The 20,159-nt window shown below is 47.1% G+C and overlaps 1 pseudogene; it reads left to right on the top strand.

Moving 5' to 3' along the window:
- Positions 1-11,694: 11,694 nt before the first annotated feature.
- On the top strand, positions 11,695-12,268 carry LOC110198874 (large ribosomal subunit protein eL21 pseudogene; annotated as a pseudogene).
- The last annotated feature ends 7,891 nt before the right edge of the window (positions 12,269-20,159 follow it).

The following is a 20,159-nucleotide window of genomic DNA, read 5'->3' as shown; positions in this document are numbered from 1 at the left end:
CTGGGCATTTCTCCCTTCCCTGCCGGGTGTAGTCCAGCCAAACTGGAGCTCTCAATTTGACTCATGAACAGCTCTGTCTCCCTCTCCATGTCCGTGAACTGGCTGTGCCCCCTGCCTGGAATGCCCTCTCCTCACCTCTGCCTCACAGAATGCCTGGTTCCAGACACAATCAAGCACGCCCTTGTACACAAGGCCTTTCCCAGTGACTAGTGCCTCCCTGCCCAAATCACCCGGTATCCACGCAAAGATGAAGATATATAAATGTAGTGTGTTGGCATGCCCCCCCCCATCTAGACAATAGCTCCTAGGGAACAGAGATTGGTCTGGCTTTTGCCCAGCACAGTGTCTGGCACCTAGCGGTGCTAAATAAATGCTTGTTGACTGACTGATTGATGGAGGGGCCTGGACTAGACCCTCTCTATGGTCCCCTTGATTATCTGTAGGGCCCTGACTGGTACTCATTGCACCTGGGACAAGGAACAAAAGACCTACATGGGTGAATGGAGCACAGGAACGAGCTGCTATGGGGCAGGATGAGAGCCTGGTGGGCTGGGGAGCAGCTCCCCGGGGCCTTGGTGCTCCAAGCCCTAATGGCATCTTCCTTTATAAACTCCTTGCCCACTAGATGCCAAGCTGAGCTGTTCAACTGCCGCTGAAGTGCGACACTTTCAGTGAGCGCCATCCAGTCAAAGATGTCCTGGTGCAGAGTGCAGGCCGCCCCACCCTCTTTGAAGCTCCCTTCCTGTGAGTCACAGGTGCTGGATGAGGATGGCAGCTAGCATGCGCTTGGTGGACACTCTCCCCCGGGTTCTCACAACCACCCTGGAAGGAAGACACTGTCATTATGACCTTTATTTTACTGATGGGGAAACTGAGACTTGGGGAGTTTGGCTGGCTTGTGCGGGATCAGACGTCTATGAATAACAGGGGCAGGATTGGAATAAGTGTCTTCCTGACTCTGTCTCCTAGGCCACACTGCCTGGTGGGCTCTCACCGGAGAGATGAAAGCTTGAGCTTGGCTCGTCACTTATAATCTTGGTGGGAGGAAGGTCAGAATTGCGTGGTTAGAGAAAAGGAGTGAGTTCCAGGAGTTGAGGCAGCTCCCTATCACCATGGGGCAGGCTGAGACAAATCCCAGGAGTGGGTGCCAGGGGCAGCTTGGCTCAGATGAGGTCACTGGGTGTGAAGCCCAGAAGCCCGGATTTCGGGCTGGGAAGATGATTCAGCACTTCCCCTGCTATTGTGGGCAGAGAAGCTGTGGGGCCCCCCCATCTTATCCTGATCTTTTCTGCCCCATCCACAGAGCAGGGCTGCCTGGCCAGGCTGCCTGTCTTGGCCCAGACTCCAGTGAACTGTCACCAAACAAATCCCCACCAGCCTTCTGGGGGCCAAGCCCCCCTGGACCTAGTCCACAGGCCAGGGCAGACCTGGAGAAGGCCAGTTCTTCTTCCAAGATTCCCCCTCTATTCCCACCAGAAGGTCTCACTATCAGCCTCCACAATGGAGCCTGAGTCTCCCCTCCCTCCTCATCTCTGACAAGTGCCAGAGTGGGCTCCAGTGGGCCCTGACTGTTCCAGAGAATTTCCCTAAGTAGGTGCCATCTGCTCTTTTTGCTCAGTTCTGGGCCTCAGCGCCCTCTCCAGTCTCTTTGAACATGGAGGACTAGGCCAGGGGATGGGGGTGGGACATGGCCCTCCTCAGTGGCCCTGATTCCCTCCAGGCTCAGGTCTGATGACCTTTCTTTGAGGTCAGGCCTCCTTGTTTGCCAAGTCCCCAAGTCGGGCTCCAGTGGTGAGGTGTGCAGAATCCTGCAAACCTCAGTGCAGCATCTGCAGAGGCCGATGCCAAGTGCCATCTGCCACATGCCGCCATGGCTCCCGGGGCTGCCGGCTCCAAGGGCCCCCTCTCGTTTTCTTGATTGGATTTTTAATGTAGAAGCTCCTGATGAGCTGGTTGCCTGCCCAGAGATAGAGCTACAGCTACGGGGACTATGGGGGCAGTAACGTCCTCTCCTTGAACAAACTGGTCCTGTGCGCTGACTGGGACATAGGGAGCTTTACGGATTCTGGGGGGAGGAGGAAGGTGGATGGGGAGGGGTAGAAGCACTCAGGACCAGAAAATGGGGCCGTGAGGGTTGGGCCAGCTTTGCCCATCCCTGGGAAGATGCGGCTTGGCCAAAACCTCTTTAGATCAGAACCAAGAACCCCACTTCTATCCCTGCAGCTGGAACCCTTGACCTGCAGGCCAGTCTAGGCAGAAGAGCAATAGTAATGATGATACTGTTATTATTAGCTCTGATTATTGTTAACAACAACTTGCAGGCCGTCTAGACAAAATAACAAGCAATTATTAATATTATTAATGACAATACTGATAACTAACATTCATTCAGTACTCCATGGTTTGCAAAAGCATATACATATATGGATGTATAGGATACACACACACACACACACACACACATATATATATATATTTCACTTGTCCCAGTTGTGTCTGACTCTCTGTGACCCCATTTGAGGTTTTCTTGGCAGAGATGCTGGAGCTGTTTGCTGTTTCCTTCTTCAACTCATTTTACAGATGAGGAAACTGAGGCAAACAGGGTTAAGTGACTTGCCCAGGGTCACACAGCTAGGAAGTATCTGATGCCAAATTTGAACTCACAAAGATGATTCTTCTTGACTTCAGGCCTGGCATTTATACATACATATGTGTGTATGTGTGTGTGTATGTATGTATAGCTATGTCTATATATCTGCACATATCTGCAGGTATATGCACATACACACATACATACATAAATCTCATTTGATTCTCACAACAATCCTGTGAGGGAGGTGCTATTAATATCTTTATTTTACAGATATGGAAACTGAGACTTAGGGGCTTGCTTAGGCCGACACAGCGAACAACGATCACGGCAGTAGTAACAATAGAATTGTTACCATTCATAAAGCCCCTTTAAGGTTCACTCAGCGATGTACAAATTTTACCCGACTGGATCCTCACAATCACCCCACTTTACAGATGGGGAAACTGAGGTGGCAAGAAGTGAAGTCCCACAGTGAGGAAGCCAAGGTTTGACCTTGACCTCCTGACCCCCACCCAGGGCTCTGGCCACCATCCCAACATCCCGGTTCCCTGCAGAGGAACCTGTGTGAAGTTGCAGGAAACTCACTTCCTGCAGGGGTTTGGGTTTGAGGGGAGTATTTTCACAGGCCGGGACGCTCTCTGGTGCTCCATGTTCCCCTGGTAGCCAAAAATGATTCCCTGAGTACCTGCCTCACTTTGTCAAAGGGGTGGGGTGCATGCTGGGACCTACAGTGCAGTTAGCCTCAGGCACTGGCCCAGCCTGCTGAGCCCCTGGACTTTGGGGGACGCTGCCCCTTCATCATCCCCCATGAGTGGGAAGTCACCCCTCTGCCTGGAGAAGGTGCCAACCAGTGCCTTGGGGGCCACCCTCTAAAGATATCCCCTTGACATCCCCCTGAGTCTCCACCGGAACAAAGATGAAGCTAAGGCCCAGACTCTGGCTCCAGAGAGCCAGGGCCCTGCCATACAGACCATCTCCCACTCCACCAGAGACCCACGAATGTGTCAGAGAAGGGGTCCGGGAGAAACCGTCACTTCCCAGGGAGGAAGCCTGGGGAGCAGGCAACAGAGACCCTCCAGTTAATCAGTATCTACTAAGCACCCGCTGTGTGCCAGGTTCTGCTGAGGCACAGAGGATAAAATGGCAAAAAAAAAGAAACCACTCCTGCCCTCAGGGGGCTTCCACTAGAGGACAGCATCTGTTCGGACACTCTCCGCAGCACACAGCTTGTGACTCAGTCATGTCAGCTGATCCCATGTAGATCAGGTCTGCGTCAGTCTTCCGTGGGGGAAGGGGGACGTCCACCCAGCATTCGAAGCCATCCTCTGGTCCTATAGCCGAAGACCCTCCCAGCCCTCCTGGGCTCTGGCCACATTCTCTGGCATCATGGTCAGTTGGTCCTTGGTGGCGATCTTCCCATGGCCAGTATGTGCCCCTCCCTCCCTCCATGGGAATGGCTTCCATACTGTTCAAATGTTGGCTACCCAAGCCATGTCTACCATCTTTCAAATCTTGGCTGACTCAGTGAGCCAGCATTGGCTTAGGCTTAGGGAGGGCACTGTTCTCTCAGGGAGAGAGGGAAGGCTCCAACCAGCCCCTGCCCGCTCCCCAACTCCAAAGCCTGAGGGCTGCCTCAGATACACGTTGTGCTCTTGCATGCCGAGGCTACTCCAGGGAACTCATCCCCATTCCAAAGAAGCCTCACCATCTCAGTTCTGGGCAGGGCTGCCCAAAGCCCACAGCCTCCTGGGAGGCAAGCGGCTCCCTGGTGACAGGGTCTGCTGTCACCATTTCGGAATCCCTCAAAGTGCCAGGCAGAAGGGAAGCTCGTTTGCTCCTTCCCCTTGTGAGCTTTAGTAGCAGGGACATTTCCGTCATGGTTTCAGGCCTGGCAAGCAGTTTAGTGCTGGGGTCTCACCTCAGTCTTGCCACTGCACTGCAAACAAAGCACAAAGAAGATTATTATCCCACCTTAAGGATCAGGAAACTGAGGTTTGGAGGGGTGCAGAGTAGGAAAAAGGCTACACTGGAAAGAATGCTGGACTTGCAATCAAAATCCTGCCTGTCCCCTACCACCTGGCTGACTTTGGGCAGGTCATTTTCCTGGTCTGGGCCTCAGTCTCCTCCTCTGTGAAATGGGTGAATTGAACTGGATGGCCTCTGTGGTCTAGCTCAAGGGCTAGGATTCTGTGAAGTTCTTTTTTTTCTCTAGGCCTCAGTTTCTTTCTTTGTAAAATGAAGGGATTGGAGCAGCCGACCTTTCTAGGATCCTGTGAAGCCGTTTCCCTCCCTCAAATGAGAGGTTCTGACCCGGTCTCTTTGGACTCTGAGCCAATGTTCTTATGACTTGCCCAAGGCCACACAGCTAGGAAGTGCCAGGTATGTGAGGCCTCACCGGGCTCCAAGCCCTGGATTCCCCTGCCATTCTCTGCAGCCACTTCCCCCAGACCCTTTTGGAGGCAGGTGATTCCCAAGGCCTGATCTTTCACAGATATTCTATCCACCTAAATACTGGTCTCCAGGCGGCTGAACAGCCCCACGGATGTCTCTTTCCATTTTGTAAGGAGCCAGGGCCTGAAAGCCCGGCGAGAGCTCCCTGGCCCAGCCACACGGGCAGTGCCAAGTTTGCTGCTTCCCTGGCCCCTGGTCTCTGAGGTGGCCCTTCCAAGATAGAGCTTCAGGCCTCCTCCATCCAACCCTCAAAGAACAGACAAGGCTTGGAGGCCGCCATATGCCTTCCTCCCTTCGAGAGCCTTTCATCGATTCTGGAGCTGCACTTGGCCCCAGGAGCCAGGCTCCCCACCCGCGGGCCTGCCACACAACGTCTCCATTAGTCTGAGATCCAGAAAGGATGTTAACTAAACTGCCAATAAAATTCTAGTGGGTGGAAGCGAGGCCATCTGCCTCCTCCAGCCTTGGGTGCCAAGATGCCTCTCTGTGAGCTAAAGATCAGACTGCCCCGATGGGGAGGAGGTGGCAGCAGGGAAGAAGAAGGAACCAGCTTTCCAGCCTGGACACAGCCCTCCATTTAAGGGTCTGGGACCATCCCCACCGCCACCAAAGCAAATGCCTGCTGGGTGGGCCCTTTCATGCCCTCCTCCACTCTCTCTGCCTATCCAGTCCGATGACCTCTGGGGGTATCTGGATAATCAGGGGCTTGGATGAGAGCAGGGATCAGGAGGCCAGAGGTCTGGAAAGGTGGCAGAGTCCAACCCCTTCATTTACAGATAAAGGGGAGGGAAAGTAACTTCCCCGAGGTCACCCAGAAGCAGAGCTGCCCCCTCCCGTATACTGGTTGCCTGGACCACAATTAGGACCATGCAGTCCCTGCTGGTGCAGGTAACCCTGGGTAGGTGGGCTGGCCTTGTCTCTTTGTCCCCATCTGTTGGCCACAGAGAGTCCCTTTTCATTCAGATCCAGTCCAGAGCCCGGCTCTGCCATCTCGCCCATTCCTCCTGCCTGGTCCCCTGGAGACGTTTCCTCCACCCACAGCTTATCACCCACTTCTTTCCTGCCTTCCTGCCCTGGCTTTGTGGCCCACATTTAGGGACTTCAAAGCCCATCTTTGTTATTGGCTCTGACCTCAGTGTCAGAAGCTGCTGATTACACTCTGGGGCCTGGAAAGGAAGAACCTCTGGTTGGACCGTTTCCTCTTCTCCTAGAGCACAGTGTCATAGGAAACAGGTCACCAGCGAGCTTTGTCAGAGCCCCCCACCTAGGTCCCCCTGGGTCACTGTCATTTCCTGGCCCACTATGAACCCTCAGGCCTCAATCTGGGCAGGTCTTAGCTTGATCCAAGGAAAAATGCCCTTGCTAAAGCTGTCTGAAAGGGGAGGGGGATGCCGTGAGTGGTAGAGAGCTCCCCGTCCCCACAGGAGTCCAGTCGGGATGACTCTTGGCTGAGATTAGTAGAGATTCTTGTTCAGTTGATCAATGGCAATTTATTGATTGCCTACTATGTGCCATGCATATGCTAAGACTATGAAGACGAAAGCAAAACGGTCCCTGCCTTGGATCCAAACTTGTTTCATCCTGGTGGAATAGAATATGTACAGTCAGTCAAGTGGCAAGCATGTATTATGCACCTTCTGTGTGCCAGGTACTTTGCTAGTCTCTGAGGATGGTCCCTGCGCTCCAGGGGCTTCCATGAAGCCTTTCTTGACCACACTCATTTCTTCCCCCTCCAGAGTCCTAATTCAGTCCTCTCAAGACCTTGTATTGTGATTATCTGGGGAGGGTGTAAGCCCATAGGATCATGGGATAAGAGCATGTTGGGTCTAGCATTGGAAGAGACCTCCGAGGTTGTGGGGTGCAAACCCTCATTTTGCAGAGGAGATTTGCCCCTGGTCATGGACAAAGCTCCTTTGGAATGAGGCTGAAGCCCGGCATTTGAATCCCGGCTCAGTGGTTAGACCTTGGGCCTCAGTGGGCAACCTTCGGCCAGCCTCTCCAAGTCTCAGTTTCCTCATCTGTAAGGTGGGGGAAGGGACTGAGAAGTCTTTGAGGCCCTTTCCAGCTCTTGCCCTTTGATTGGATGATGGTTGTGATTCCTTCGAGGATGGGGGCTGGGCCTCACCTTCCTGTTCTCCCTCCGGTGTGCCTGGAACAGGTGCTTATCACATCTTTGTTGCTCTGCCAGCCATGAGCACGGGCCGGGGTACAAGGTGTTAAATGGACTTTCTTCCCAGACCTGAGCTCCCTCCTGGTCAGCACCATGTAGGCTCATAGCTCAAAGCCAGGCTTTCCAGCATCAGCTTCACAGGTTACTAGTGGCCTCGGGCAGAGTTCCTGCCAGGGGCAGGGGATGGAGATAAAATGTTGGCCATAAGCTGCCACCCGTTGGCTTGGGGAGTAGCTGCAGGAGGAGAGCTCGTGCAGGTATTTGCTTGGCAGAACCCACCTCCAGGCAGATGCGGGGCTTGGTGGCTCAATGGGGAGGTTGATGCCTGTTGGCAGAAGCTCTGGATTTGAATCTCGACATGGGCTCACATCCTGCTTGCTCTCTACCTTTTCTGGGGAATGCAGCCTGGTAGAGGAGGGTCAGTGAAGGAGCGGCTCAGCGGGAGTCCTCTTACCAAGCTATACTGGAAACTGGGGGACCAGGGGGCGTGAGACTGGATATCATTCTGGGTCTGCCTGTAACTAATCACGTGACATGGGCAGGTCATTCCATCTCTTAGCTTTTCTATGTCTCAGTTTCTATACCTGTGAAATGGGAATGATAGTGATACTGTCTGTAATGTGGCAGAGCTAGAAGGGGCCTCAGTGGCCACCTGCCTAATTAGAACCCATTGTAGAGAACCCCCTCTATGAAATCTCCTGTAGACTGTCATTTGGCCATCACTGGAACACCTCCAGTAAGGGGGCACCCACTCTCTCCTGAGGCTGCCCTTCAGCACAGTTGTACTGCCACGGAAGTTGGCACATTCATGTCTCTGTCACAAGAATTGAATGGTTTTTCAGTCATGTCCAACTCTTCATGACCCCATTTGGGGCTTTCTTGGTAAAGATACTGGAGCACTTTGCCATTTCCTTCTCTGGATCATTTTGCAGATGTGGAAACTGAGGCAAACATGGGGTAAGTGACTTGCCCAGGGTCACACAACTAGTAAGTGTCTGAGGTCAGATTGGAACTCAGGAAGAGGAGTATCTCTGATTCCTAGGGCTCTAGGCACTACGGCTCCCCCCTAGCGGCCACATCCGCCCACATTTTCCATTTGTTTAGCCTTCTGGGGCCAAGCTGAACGAATAAAACCCCTCTGCTCTGGGGTGGACTTTCCAACCCCTTATTGTTTGGATTTTGATAGCTCCGAGTAAGTGTAAATAGCAATTGTTTCAGTTCTGGCCAGAAGCTCTGACCGTCTTCCCCTCCCAGACTGATTCTTTTGGGAAGACAAACTAGGCCATCTTTTGCCTCAATTATTACCTATCCTTAGTCACTGAATAGGTGCTGCTTCAAACAAACTGAGACCTGGGAAGGGCCTTAGCTCAAAAAGGCCAAGGTCTCCCACTGCATCAGGGCCATCTCCAGTCGTGCTGATCTGTGTCTGGCCCCTGGACCCAGATGGCTCTGGAGGGGAGAGTGAGGCTGGGGACTCTGCACAGCCTTCCTCACTTAAATCCAATTCACTTGCAAGTCAAGACATAGCTTTCCTGATGTTACCGGTCCTCTTCGAGGATGAAGGAGGAACAGACAGCCATGACTCTTCTCTTCTCCATGTCAAATATTCCTAATTCCTTCAACTAGTATTGCAATTGGCTATGCCAATGGCCTCTTGTCTGCTCACCATCTAGCCACTGTCTCCTGGGAGCACCCCAGCTTATCAGTGTTCCTCCTCAGCGGTGGTACTCTAGATGTGGTCTCAACAGGGCCGTTCTCAGCCTGTGTTGTGGTGGTGATAGAGGTGTGTGTGTCTGGAACTGTAGGATGAGCCCTCGTTGCCCTCTTACTTCACCAAGACTCCTGACCCATGGCTCAGGAGCTGTCTGTGCAGCAGGTGGGACTGAGTTCTTCCCCAGTGGGACTGCACTAACAGGTTCCAGTAGAAATGGTCACATGAGTCCAGCTCGTGAGAAATCTGATGGGCTTTTTCTTTTATGACTATGGAATTCCAGTCACTGAGGCCACTATGTCTCTCATTAAAAGGAGGATGCTGGCTGCCAATCTTGGTGCCTTCAACAGAGCCTCAGGGCTCTATGTTTCTACATCTTCAGGATATAAGTGGAGAAACCCCAGAGACAGCTGGTTTGGGATTCACTGAAGCCACAAAGAGAAAGAGAAGCAACAGACTAGAAATGGAGCAAGTGCTAAGACTGACCCTTTCATTGGGAGGAAGCATGAAAGGCCCATAGCTCAATCATCTTCATCTCTCTTAGAATATGGCCTAAAATCGTGTTTAGAAGTCCAATTTTCCCAGGAACCCTCATTCCAATTCCTTCTCAATGCCACGTCCTGACCACCAGCAGTGACCACTAGATGATTTGGGGTACTGCCATCTTGGACAATGAAGGAGGCTGAACAGGGTTGGACAACTCTAGGATGGGAAAGCTCTGAGCACTGACACACCAAACCAGTGTTTGTGGGAAAATGAGACTTTGCTTAAAATGACAACACATGAAACAATTCTGTCATTTAAAGGATGTGAAATGGGGAAACCAAAGAAATGGAACAAACAAAAACAGATTTTCTAAGGACCAAAACATGATGTTCTTTCTTATCTATCTTGGCTATAATGAACTTTCTTGGGCTCCCCTTTTAAATCCAGCCTAGTCACTGCTATTTTAAGAACCTGGTGTTTAAATGTTATATTCACATTATTTTACTAATAACTAAATAAGCAAGAGTCATATACTTCAGAGCACAGCAAGCCACTTCTTTCATCTTCTAATTGTCCTCCCCTTCTCATCCTTCTCCTCCCCCTCCTCCTTCTTCCTTTTTCTCCCCTTCTTTCTCCTCTCTCCCCCTCCTCCTCCTCCTCATCCTTTTTCTTCTTCTTCTTTCCTTCTCTTTTCATTTCTCTCTCAACTTTGTCATAATCTGGAGAGATGTTTAACTTGCATGGGAGCAGTATTATGTTACTCTATCTTAACTGTTTTAAATTAACCTTTCTCCAAGTTTTTTCTAACTCAGTGACTTGCTATGACTCAGTATGTGGAAACCACGATAAAATTGTGTTTAAATACTCTTCCATTATGTTCTTTAAAAAAATCCAAAAGGTTTATAAGGGGAAAATCTTCTTTAAGAATCCTGATCTTTTTTGAAGGAATAAGCTGAAAATGTTTCCAGTTAGCATTTTTTAGTATCACATGCAAAGAAACTTTCATATAAACAGGGAGTTCCAAAGAAGGGTGACTGAATGACTTGACAGAAGAAAGAATTAGAAGCAATGGGCAGATTTCATGTTAATGTAAAGAAAAACTTCCTAACAAGCCTATCTAAAAGTGGAGGCAGTGGGTTTCCTATTGCTGGAGTATTTCTTGTGAAAGCTGAATGATTATTTGTTATTTTTAAATATTCTAAATATTTAGATATTTATTCTATTCTGAAGAAGATTCTTGGTCAGAGCAAACAGCTATGAGTCTAGAAGCAGGCTTATGAAGACTCAAATAATGTAACCAAATACCACTTTTTCTTTATCTTTTCTATTCTGATTTGAAAGAGAGTATGTCACTGTTGAATAGATAGTTTGTAACTTCAGTCAAGGAAGTGAAAGCCACGTATATTAGGGACCATTGCCTAACTAAAGAAAGAGTTACCGGATAAGTGTGTCTAGCAATGCAAACCAAAGTAGTAAGCTTTGATGCCAACCAGGCTTGCTATAGATTGAAGCAGTGCCAAAACTACCAAGAGCAGCATATGTACCCTAGAAAGCTTCTAGCCATAATATTCAGAATGAGTTGAATGCAGTTACTATTTTGCCTGGAAAGTAAACTCCAGGGAAGAGCAAATGAAGTTATGATTTCAGTCCATTGGAATTAGAGAGATGGCATACATTCATGCCTAGGTGTAATATTTCTTTGCTTCTTGCTTCAAATGGCATTTTTTCTTAAAGTTAGTAAGTTGGCATAAGTAACAGGTGTTTAATCAACATTTATATGTCAATATTTTAATAAATTGCTATTTTTTTCTAGAAAGAGTATTGTTGGTTAGATTTTTTTCATTGATCTCTTATTTTTCTCAGTTACCTATACTTGGAGCTAATATAACCACTAGGTCTATGTTACTAAATTGGGTATAATTGCCTGGCTAGTGGCAGCTACTCAAATTTCAGATATAATGCAAAAGTGAAACTAAGTAACCATTAGGAGAAAAGCTTCACAGATCCATTCCAATAATTATATTTGGAAATCTGACTTTTCATAATGATCTTATTATTTTGAACCAAATCACCATGTCAAATAAAGTTAGAGCATTTTAGCACAAAATTAGTTTAACAGAAAGTAAATATATTATTTATAGTTAATATCAAAACTATGGTAGAAAAAAATCCACTTATTTCCAACAATTTTGATACAACAAAATTCCTGTACTTTCCGCCAGTTCTGCCATATTGTAGGTACACGGGGCTCGCGCGGCTCCCGCATCGCAGCGAATCATTTCCTTTCCAGGGAAGCTCGGGAGAGAGCGTTGGAGTGAGTCGCCAAGACGATGAACACAAAAGGAAAAAGGAGAGGGACTCGATACATGTTTTCTAGGCCCTTTTGAAAACATGGTGTTGTCCCTCTGGCTACATATATGCAAATATACAAGAAAGGTAATATTGTAGATATCAGGGGTATGGGCACAGTTCAGCAAAGAATGCCCCACAAATGTTACCATGGCAAGACTGGATGGGTCTATAATGTTACTCAACATGCTGTAGGCATTGTTGTAAACAAACAGGTTAAGGGCAAGATTCTAGCCAAGAGAATTAATGTTCGTATCGAGCATATTAAGCATTCCAAGAGCAGAGATAGCTTCCTGAAGTGGGTAAAGGAAAATGATCAAAAGAAGAAGGAAGCCAAAGAAAAAGGCACTTGGGTTCAACTGAAGCGCCAGCCTGCTCTGCCCAGAGAAGCACACTTTGTGAGAACCAATGGCAAGGAACCTGAACTGTTGGAACCAATCCCCTATGAATTCATGGCATAAATGGCTGTAAAATAAAAACAATAAAAAATTCTTGGGTTAAAAAAAAATTCCTGTACAGCAAAATAATATGGATTGTTTCTTAAAATTCTAATATTGGAATTTGACTTGCATTAAATACTCTGCCACAAAGTGGTAAAAATAGTTTTAAAACAGCATCCTTGTTTAACATATAGGAAAAGAGAGATACTGAAAAGCTCAAGGTAAAATCAGACAGTGATGTCCAAAGTCTTCATCCCAGGTTCACAGGATAAGAGTGGGACTTCATTTCTACTTATTTCTAATGTTTAAAAAGAGAAAGTTTTCCTAGCACAGAATGTTCCAGCTAACACGGCACCATCACTTGGTCTGTAAGTCACACCACATGCTGAGTATGTGAGGTATCTGGAGGGAAGAGTGGGATCCTGCAACATGGAGTGGTCACCTGTGCTTTCTCTAACTCTTTCTTCCATTTTCACTGCATTTCGCATTGAGATGTGTCACGGGCTGCACATGGCAGGTGATGTAGATTTACATATTATACCATAGAGTTGTAACCAGGTTCAAATTCATAAAATGGACAAGTTGTCTCAAGAGATGGGAATCTCCTTACAAAGAAAGCATAGATTGAAGAAAATATTAACTTGAGTGAGCGTAAGGAAGCAATAAGCAAACATCAGAACTGACCTTTCCATTCCTAATGAGAGATCTCCATCAGCTGTATTATAAAGTGAAAATGAAGTGAAGATCCAGTGGGACAAGAAGTCAGTCAAGAAGTCAAAATGATCAAGACTATTGGAAATATGGCAGCCAGGCCATGCCCTGGATAGAGCACCATGCTTGGAGTCAGGAAGACTTGAGTTCAAATCCAGCCTCAGACACTTACTAGCTGTGTGACCCTGGGCAAGTGTCTTACCCCTGTTTGCCTCAGTTTCTTCATCTGTAAAATGAGCCGCTGAAGGAAATGATAAACTGCTCCAGTGTCTTTTCTAAGGAAACTCCAAACAGTGTAATGAAGAGTTGGAGAAGACTGAAACAACTGAACAACGACAATTTGAAATGTAGATTTCCATCGATAATCATTAACAATGGACCTTACCCTCAACTATGTTGGGCCTTACAGAAGTAGCTCGTGTTAGTGTGAAGTCATCCCAATTACCGTGAAATTCGACAACTAAGTTTTTGTTGCCTAAAATATTGCACTCCCTATAAAAAATTCTCTTATCTGCCCACTTTAATACCTTAAAATCAAGATCTCCTCTGTTTAAAGTTTTAATGGGTTTTTACCCCATCTTATTAAAAACACTAACATTTAATAAAATACTAACATTTTCCCATTCATTTATGAGAAGAACAGATCAACATTAGGAAAGATGGAAATTTACTCGATAAGGTTCAACAAACACTTTTTATAACTGATGGATGAGATTGAAAAGGGATTATCCTGAGCTAGCAAACACAAGCCAGATGTACTTCCTCCTGATCTCCAGAGCTTTGTGAAGTCTCTTTGTCAGCTCAGCTGCCTGTTGAAGCCAAGCCTCAAAGTAAACAGAACTGAAAAGCAGAACTTCACATTTCTCCGTAATAAAATTTTGAATCAAGATTTTCAAATATAATGGAGCATTCTTAAACACATTACAGAAATTATTGTTAATAATTCCATTAATAATTTAAGAAATTTATTAATAAAGTATTAATAATACCTTTAGTGATAGTAAAAGTTTATATCGTAAATAAATGTTTAAAATATTGTTTATTTCATCTAATGTCATCATTAAAAAATTTTTTGTGTATGTTTTAATACGTGCAGCAGGATCTTTATAAACATTCTAAACATGTATATTTATAATATATAAGTCTATTTATATATATTTATAAATACACATAAATAATACATACACATAAACATGCATATTTATAAATGTACATGTGTTGGGGATGCTTTTTCAGAAAATTACTGATAAGGGTACATGACAAAAAAAGTTTGGAGCCTGCTAAAATGGGGAGTCAACAGTAAGTGGAGCAATCCAAGCTCCAGGAGGGTTCTCATTCCTTGCCTCCACTTCCTGGAAGGCCTCCATCTGAGCTCATTTCAAATGCCACCTTCCAATGAAAAGCTTTTCTTGATTGCCCCCAGGGTATGTTTGTACCCCAGCTATTACTTGCGTTTATTGCATGTGTCAGTTTGACTTCTCCGTGAGCATTTTATAATCCTCTCCCCAGTAGAATGTGAGCTCTTTGAGGAAAAGGGCGTCGCATCTTTCCTTTTCTTTCCCTAGTCCCTCGATCAGGTACTGGACGCTGAATAAATGCTTCTGATCTGAATTAAAAAGGATGGTTCTTCCTCTCACTGCTTGTGTGCTCAGATGATCCGGGCCTAGACGTCATGTCCCGAGGCGACACTCCGGGCACTGGCCGTTCTTTGTCTCAGTTATCCGTCCTGATCCCATCGGACATTTCTTCACTTGCTCCCAAATTGGTGCACTCATTTGGAACTTTTTAAGATTTTTAATACAGCAGCAATAATATAACAAACAAAGCAATGAGTTGACTGTAGACCGGAATTATTTTATTTTATGGAATTTTAATTAGATTTGTAATGGGGAACTTGGAAACACCAAACGTGTACTCAAATTTAATGAAACCTACCAAGGAGAATAGGAATTGGAATTCTCACATTAACGCAACAGTAATAGATATCGCACAGGGTGGCATAGATCAGATTGAAAAGTACTCTAAGGCTGGGGGAGATGATGACAAAGGCTGAGAATTATCCTGCCTCTCCTATACCTTATGACCCTTTCCCCACATTGGCTGTGGGACTTTTAGACAAGGCTCATGGGATGGCTAACTGAGATTTAGACCTGGAAGTCACCTCAGAGGCATCTATTCCAACACCATTGTTTTCTAGAGATGGAATCGGGGTCACATATCTAGAAAATGGCTGAGATTCAAACCTTTGCTAAATTGTCCAGATGAATAGCTGACTTTCTATGAAGTTGGCAAGTCTCCAAACTGTGTTTGGAAGTCTTTATGCAGCCAATAAAGAAACATGCCTATAGCATGTCTCTTTTCCATATGTGATCGAAAAGTGAATGAGACTTGACAGCCCCAAGCCTCAGTGCATCCACTTCATTTGGGAAGGCTTGGGCCATTCTTAGCAGTCCTCCTGCAGCCAGAGCTGCAGTCAGAGGAGACCAGGAGGGAAGGTCACCAGGCCTGACTCTGAATCTCTGCTCTGTCCCTGTGCTCTTGGGGGCCCCGGGACACATTTGGTCCCCTCCATTTGCTCATCTATAACATGGCAAGAGTGAGACCCAATGATCTCTTCCACCTTTTCCTTGCTAAATTCCCATTTTGTTCTAAAAAATCTACCCTCTCCTCTTTCTGTTCTGTCCTCCCTCCATCCCCCTCCAAGCTTCAGTCCCATCTTTTCATAGATTTAGAAGTGAAAGGGATCTTAGAAGTCAACAAGTTCAACTTCCTACTTTATAGATGAGGAAAAGGAGATTCAGAGAGAAAATGAATTGGAGACATAAACAATTTCTGAATTTTCTCTGTGTGGGGTCAGAGTTAGAGACAGAAGGAACTTAGAGTCATTAGGTCTCACCCCTTTATTGTATGATAAGGAAAATGAGGCTGAGAGGGGAGGTGACTTGCTCAGTCACTCAGGAACCAAATAAGCAGAGCAGGAATTCAAGACAGGGTCCCCCTGCCCCTGACCAGCGCTCTCTCCTCTGTTAGGAGGGTAGGTCACCTCTGCCTCTCTGGCAGAGTGCGAGGGCTGGAGCCCAGCCACGTCCTTCTGGGAAAAAGCTACCTGCTTGGCTGGACTCCACCTCTCAGGACTTTAGAACAAGTCCTAAAATCACCTCAAAGATTTTTAAGGTCTCTACCACAGCCATGAGGCCCTGGAGGCACAAGTGTAGGAAGGCTAGCCTGTGGAAGCTACAAAGAGGTAAATTCCAGGGTAAGGAAAGGGGATGAGGCCACATTGGGAGGAGGGAGGAGGGTCTCCCTTACTAGAAGGCTTCTGGTAAGTGTTGGCAGCCACTTCTCTGGGATTGGGTGGAAGGGGATCTGGATTCATATCCAGACTCAGATCTGGGTTTGGCTACATGTCCTCTGAGGTCCCCTGAGAATCTGAGGTTTAGTGACTACTTCGTTGATTTCTCTGATAGAAATGCCCCTCTTCAGCTTAGACTTCATGATTTCAATTTGGGGATATATAACCTGGAGAAGAGGACTCAAGGGTGACATACTAGCTGTGTCCAAGCATCTGAAGGGCTGTCCCAGGGAAGAGGGATTATCCTTGTTCTACTTGGGCCCAGAGGGCTGAATTAGGATCATTCAAACAATCCATAAGCATTTATTAAGTATTTACAATGTGTTGTCTACAAGCTGGGGATATAAGTAAAAAAGTTAAAAATACCCTGCTTCAAGAGGCGTATCCTATGAAGAAAGTGTTCTAACCAATGTGAGCTGTCTAAAGTGGGTTGTGGTTTCCCCTAAATGGAGGTATTCGAGCAAAGGCTGGTCGACTCCTATTGGGGATGATGGAAAAGGGGTTCTTGGTCTGTTGGACTCACTAGCCTCAGAGAGTCCTCCCAGCTCTAATCCAGTATTCTATGAGTCAAGACAGAAGCCCCCATTGGAGGGCTCTCACCCTCCTCCTCTTCCCCTTTACAAGTCAGATGCCAGAGAACAAAACTTTAAAAAATCAGACACCATCAAGCTTTGAGCTGGCTGATGCAATTACATTTTTTGGAGCAAATGAAATAACCCAATTGCAGGGAAATGTTAGCAATGGGATTACAGCTGAAGTTGGTACAAGAGCTATAATTGAAATGATTACAAGGTATAATAGGAAGACAAAAGAAATAAAGCCAGAAATTAAGGACATTAAACAAAGAAGTCAAATAACAAATCATTTGACTGCAAATGGTTCAAAGCATTGGCCTAAACAGCACCTAGTATGTGGAAGAATGTGCTGGATATGTGGTGGGAAAAAGGAGTCTTGAAAAACATGCTCAGCCCCAAGGGAACAGAAACCCTCTACTGCAGAGAGGGAGGCACAGGATGTGGGACTGTGGAGCCGGGCTCAGGACTGAGCTGAATTAGCTAATGTGACCTCAAGTGGATGCTGGAATCACTGGGCTCTGGGTTACCCACACCCCTTGTTGTCCTGTCAGGGCCCTGGAAACCAGCAACAGAAAGGAGGGAAGGGAATAGGCATTTACTAAGCACCTTCAACGGGCCAGGCACTATGCTAAGCATTTTACAAAGAGTATTCCATTTGAATCTCACAATGATTTAGGGACGTAGGAAATGGTCATGGGCATCATGGAGGAGGAGGAGGAAGAGAAGAAGAAGAAGAAGAAGAAGAAGAAGAAGAAGAAGAAGAAGAAGAAGAAGAAGAAGAAGAAGAAGAAGAAGAAGAAGAAGAAGAAGAAGAAGAAGAAGGAGAAGGGGAGGAGGAGGAGGAGGAGGAGGAGGAGGAGAAGAAGAAGAAGAAGAGAAGAAGAAGAAGAAGAAGAAGAAGAAGAAGAAGAAGAAGAAGAAGAAGGAGAAGGAGGGGGAGGAGGAGGAGGAGGAGAAGGAGGGGGAGGAGGAGGAGGAGGAAGAAGAAGAAGAAGAAGAAGAAGAAGAAGAAGAAGAAGAAGAAGAAGAAGAAGAAGGAGAAGGAGGAGGAGGAGAAGGAGGAGGAGAAGGTGAAGGAGAAGAAGAAGGAGAGGAAGGAGGAGGAGAAGGAGGAAGATGCAAGGAGAAGAAGAAGGAAGAAGAAGAAGAAAATGGAAGAAGAAGAAGGAAGAAGAAGAAGAAAATGGAAGAAGAAGAAGAAAAAGAAGAAGAATGTCTATCTGTTTACAGACCATGAAGAAGGACAGCTTCTCCATTGACAATAGCAAGTCCCCAAGCCTCAGACAGGAATTTCTCTTGTCACATAGGAAAGGCACAGCGGCCATGCCCACATTCTATGGGGAAGTGTCCCCTTAGGTGCCTGCCAACCAAGGCCCACCCTCCTCTCATCAAGTTGGTTGGGAAAGGCATCAAATTGATCAAAGACTCACCTGACCAAGACTCCCCTACCCCTGTCCTCGCCTTATGCCAACAGGACTGATGCCCATGACCTGTCAGCGAGTGACCTGGACAGCGTAGGTTTGATGGGAAAGAGATTCTGGGTCATCAGCTCCCGAGATGCATTCCCTTCCTGGGGTGCCGATGGCTGTGTGTCCGCTTGGATGTGCTTTGCTTGTTTGTTTGTTTTTAATCCATCTGGAGTCTCCTGTGAGTTCTTTGAGTTTTCTGCATTTCTCTGTGGTTGAATAAAGACTATTGCATATCTAGTTATTTGTGCTACTTTAAGTGTAGGAGTGTGGGAGGTGGTGACCCTCTTTCCCACATCTAGAGAAGCCTAGAAATGAACTTCACTTGGGATTTGTTTTGGAGAGTTTTTTTAGAGTAACACCAAGTGGGTTCAAGGGGCCAAAAAGGGAAATTATCATAGACCTAAGATTGAAAGGAAAGACTTCAGAGATAGAAGAGACTAATAATAATCATCATAAATTGGCTAATTATTTATAATATTCATGTAGTGATGTAAGGTTTGCAAAGCCCTTGACATCTATTATCAAATCTGATCTGCCCAAAGCCCTATGAGTCGGGTCCTGTTCTTATCACCACTTTACATAAGAGGAAACTGAGGCAGAGCAAAGTGAAATGATTTGTACAGGGTCCCCCAAGGGAATAAGTGTTGGAGGCCAGATTCAGACCCAGGTGGTCTGACTCTAATTCCACTCACTCGCTGCCTCTTCAAGGTCATCTAGTCCAATAACCTCATTTTACACTTTGGAAAACTGAGGCCCATCAAGGTCCAGTGATTTATCCAGGGTCACACAAGGAGGACAGAAGTGGAATCTGAACCCAGGACCTCAGACTCCAAAGTCAGGGCTGTCTTCACCGACCTGCCCATCTTTGAATGAGGGCTCCAGTATCAAGCCAGGCCAGAGGAGCCCCCAGGTTCGGGAAGGCCTAGGGCTGTTGGTTGGCTACAATGGGAAGGAAGGAGTCCCTTGGCTTCCCCACCCTGGCTAGTGAGTACAGAAAGGATATTGAGGCTGCCCATGGCAGCTTTGCCAGCTGTGAAAAAGTAGCCAGCCCTTTCTTCTACACCCTCTTAAGTCAGTCAACCAGTCCATAAGCATTTATTAAGCACTTACTACATACCAGTGCTGTGCTGGGCACTGGGATTTCAGTAAAGGTCAACGTATGGGTCCTGCCCTCACTGGGCTCCCACTCTATTGGGGGAGGGGCATCCAGGCCCCTTCAGAGTAGGTGAGAAGTCATGCAAGAGGGGAGGGCGTGGGGGCTGACAGAAACCTCTTGCAGGAGGGTGGATTTGAGCTGAGGCTTGAAGGGAGCTGGAGGGAACCTAACAGGTGGGTGGATAATTCCAGGCAAGGGAGACAGCCAACAGAGGCATGAAGAGGAGAGGCAGAGTGTTGTGTTTGAGGAACAGCAAGTGGGACGGCGGCGAATGGAGCATGAGCAGATCGGACAAGCAGGGAGGGTGCAGGGGTGAAGTCCCTGGTGCGCAGCAGGCACATAATGCACCCAAGATGACCAGAGCAGAGGGGTTGGGCATCATGTCTACGCCTGAATCACTGATGGTGTTTCCCACACGAACCCTCGGGGCCCCTGGTCCTTCATCTTCCTCAGAAAGGAGCTTTTCTTGTAGAACAGGGTGTGAGCACCACAGTGTCTGTGTTTCCTCCTTCCCTAACCTCCAGACCCCCCAGCACTTTCCCAGCATCTCCATCAAGTCTTGGAGCTGGAAGGGACCTCGGGTGCCATCTTGTCCAGCCCACAGCTGAATATGAAGGGGCTCCCTCTGCCCCATCCCACAGGCTCTCCTTGACGCCTGTCCGGGTGGTGATGCCCAGCTCTGGAGGCAGCCTAGTC

Source organism: Phascolarctos cinereus, unplaced genomic scaffold (genome assembly GCF_003287225.1).
Source record: "Phascolarctos cinereus isolate Bilbo 61053 unplaced genomic scaffold, phaCin_HiC Scaffold_5;HRSCAF=322, whole genome shotgun sequence".
NCBI classification, from domain to species: domain Eukaryota; kingdom Metazoa; phylum Chordata; class Mammalia; order Diprotodontia; family Phascolarctidae; genus Phascolarctos; species Phascolarctos cinereus.
The sequence above is the reverse complement of the archived record's forward strand: the minus strand, read 5'-3'. Positions and strand labels throughout refer to the sequence as shown.